Here is a 4084-nt window from a genome sequence, read left to right as displayed (position 1 = left end):
ATGATAAAATAAAAGGTCACAACGATTTTGAAAAGATAATTATTCAAATAGTCAAAACTATTTGAACTTGTTCAATAAATATATATTTTTTCATACTTATTAATTTTTTGAATGTTAATAAATTAGTATTATTTTATTTCAAATAAGCAGATATGAGTTGAATCAATTATTTTATAACTAAAAAAAAGGTCATAATGATTTGAAATAGATAATTGTTGCAATAGTCTTAACTATTTGAATTGGATTGGCAATACATTTATTTTTTAAATCCTTATTTATGTTTAGAATATTGTTAATTTAGCAATATTTTACTCCAACTATGCTTTTATGAATAGAAATAAACGTTTTAGGACAAAAAAAAGATCATAACAATTTAAGATAGATAATTGTTCAAATAGTCATAACTATTTAAAATAGTTTGTAAAAAGATTTAATTATTAAATCTCATTAATTTTTGAAATAGTAATACATTAGTATTATTTTATTTTGAATAATTTTGTATGAATAGAAACAATTGTTTTACGACAAAACAAAATGTCATAATGATTTGAAATAATAATAGTTCAAATGGACATGACTATTTGAACTTGTTTGGTAAACTAATTAATCTTTTAAATATTCAACTTATTAATTTTTAGAATATTAATAAATTAGTATTATTTTATTCCAAATAAACTTGTATGAATAGAACAATTATTTTATGACAAAACAAAGGATAATAATGATTTGAAATAAATAATTGTTCAAATAGTCGTAACTATTTGAACTCGCTCAATAAGTAGATTTATTTTTAAAATCTTTTACTTTTTAATTTTGGAATATTAATAAATTAGTATTATTTTATTCTGAATAAGGCTTTTTGAATAGAAACAATTGATTTATGACAAAAAAATGGTAATAACGATTTGAAATAGATAATTACTCAAATAGTCATAACTATTTGAACGTGTTTAAAAATAGATTTATTTTTAAAATTTTTACTTATTAATTTTTGGAACATTAATAATTTATATTATTTTATTTGAAATAAGCTTGCATGAATGAACCAATTGTTTTATGACAAAACAAAAGGTCATAATGTTTTGAAATAGATAATTGTTTAGATAGTCATAATTATTTGAACTTGTTTAGCAAACATATTTATTTTTTTAATTCTCTTACTCTTTAATTTTTGGAATATTAATAAATTAGTATTATTTTTTTTCAAATAAGTTTACATGAATTGAAACAATTGTTTTATTACAAAACAAAAAATCATAATGATTTGAAGTAGATAATTATTTAAATAGTCAAGACTATTTAAATTTGTTTGGTAACCATATATTTTTTAAATCTTTTGCTTATTAATTGTCAAAATATATATAAATTAATATTATTTTAATCTGAATAAGCTCATATAGATAGAAACAATTGTTTTATGATAAAACAAAAAAGTCAAGAATTTGAAATAAATAATAGTTCTAATAGTTATAACGATTTGAACTTGTTTGGTAAATAGATTTATTTTTAAAATTTTTTACTTATTAATTGTCTTAATATTAATAAATTTGTATTATTTTATTCAAAATAAGCTTGCATGAATAGAAAAAATCATTTTATGACAAACCAAAAGGTTGTAGCAATTTCGAATCGATAATTGTTCAAATGGTCATAATTATTTAAACTTGTTCAATAAATAGATTCATTTTTAAAATCTCTTAATTATTAATTTTTAGAATATTAATAACATAATATTATATATTTATTTAAACTTGTTCGATAAATAGATTCATTTTTAAAATCTCTTAATTATTAGTTTTCAGAATATTAATATCATAGTATTATTTTACTTCGAATAACCTTATATGAACTGAAATAATTTTTTTATGACAAAACAATAGGTCATAATGATTTGAAATAGATAATTACTGTAATAGTCATGACTATTTGATCTAGTTCAGTAAGCATATTTTATTTTTTAAATTTTTACTTATTAATTGTCAAAATATTAATAAATTAATATTATATTAATCTGAACAAGCTTGTATGAATAGAAACTATTATTTTATACCTGAACAATAAGTCATAATGATTTGAAATAAATAATTACTTAAATATCCATAACTATTTAAATTGGTTTGATAAACAAATTTATTTTTTAAATCTCTTATTAATTTTTGAAATATTAATATATTCGTATTATTTTATTCTGAGCAAACGTATATGAACCAAAACATTTGTTTTATGACAAAGACAAAAGGTCATAATGATTTGAAATAGATAATTGTTTAAATAGTCATAATTATTTGAACTGGTTTGGCAAATAGAATTATTTTTTAAATCTCTTACTGATTAATTTTTTGAAATATTAATAAATATGTTTATTTTATTTCGAATAAGTTAGTAAGAACTAAAAAAATTATTTTATGACAAGACAAAAGGTCGTAATGATTTGAAATAAAGAATTGCTGATATAGCCTTAACTATTTGAACTGATTTGATAAATAAATTTATTTTTTAAATCTCTTATTTATTAATTTCTAGAATATTATTACATTAGTATTTTTTTTATTTCGAATAAGCTTGTATGAACATAAATAATTGTTTTATGTCAAAACAAAAGGTTATAACAATTTGAAATATATAATTGTTCAAATAGCCATAACTATTTAAACCGGTTCAATAAACAAATTTATTTTTTAAATCTCATATTTATTAGTTTTTGAATTATTAGTAAATTAGTATTATTTTGTTCTGAATAGGCTTGTCTGATGAAAAACAATTGTTTTACGACAAAACAAAAGTTGATAACGATTTGAAATAGATAATTGTTCAAATTGCCATAATTATTTGAACTGATTTAATAAACTGATTTATGTTTTAAATCTCTAACTTATCAATTTTTATAATATTAATAAAGTAATATTATTTTATTTTGGACAAGCTATTTTGAAACTAAAATAATTATTTTATGATAAAATAAAAGGTCATAATGATTTTAAATAGATAATTATTCAAATAGTTAAAACTATTTAAACTTGTTCAGTAAATAGATTTTTTTTAATTTCTTACTTATTAATTTTTTGAATGTTAATAAATTAGTATTATTTTATTTTAAATAAGCATGTATGAGCTGAAGCAATTATTTTATGACTAAACAAAAGGTCAGAATGATTTGAAATAAGTAATTATTCTAATAGTCTTAACTATTTAAACTGGTTCGACAAACACATATTTTTTAAATCCTTACTTACTAACATTTAGAATATTATTAATTTAGCAATAATTTACTCTAAATAAGCTTGTATGAACATAAATAAATGTTTTAAGATAGAACAAAGATCATAATGATTTGAGGTAGATAATTATTCAAATAGTTATAACTATTTGAACTGGTTTGGTAAAGAGATTTAGTTCTAAATCTCTTATTAATTTTTGAAATAGTTATAAAATTAGTATTATTTTATTCCAAATAATTTTTTATAAATACAAACAATTGTTTTACAACAAAATAAAATATCGTAACTATTTGAAATAGAAAATAACTCAAACGGACATGACTATTTGATCTTATTCGATAAATAGATTAATTTTTTAAATCTTCAACTTATTAACTTTAGAATATTAATAAATTAGTGTTATTTTATTCCAAATAAACTTGTATGAATAGAAACAATTGTTTTATGACAAAATAAAGGATTATAATAATTTGAAATAAATAATTGTTCAAATAGTCATAACTATTTGAACTCGTTTAGTGAACATATTTATTTTTAAAATCTTTTACTTATTAATTTTGAAATATTAATAAATTAGTATTATTTTATTTCAAATAAGGTTTTTTGAACAAAAACAATTGTTGTATGACAAAACAAATCATCATAATGATTTGAAATATAAAATTGTTCAAATAGTCATAACTATTTGAACATGTTCAAAAAATAGTTTTCTTTTTTAAATTTTTACTTATTAATTTTTGGGACATTGATAAATTTATATTATTTTATTTGAAATAAGCTTGCATGAATAGTACCAATTGTTTTATGACAAAACAAAAGGTCATAATGTTTTGAAATAGATAACTATTCAAATGTCATAACTATTT

The sequence above is a fragment of the Durio zibethinus genome, chromosome 17 (genome assembly GCF_047325235.1).
Source record: "Durio zibethinus cultivar Kanyao isolate XHJ-2024 chromosome 17, ASM4732523v1, whole genome shotgun sequence".
Classification (NCBI taxonomy): Eukaryota; Viridiplantae; Streptophyta; class Magnoliopsida; order Malvales; family Malvaceae; genus Durio; species Durio zibethinus.
Note: the sequence above shows the minus strand (reverse complement) of the source record.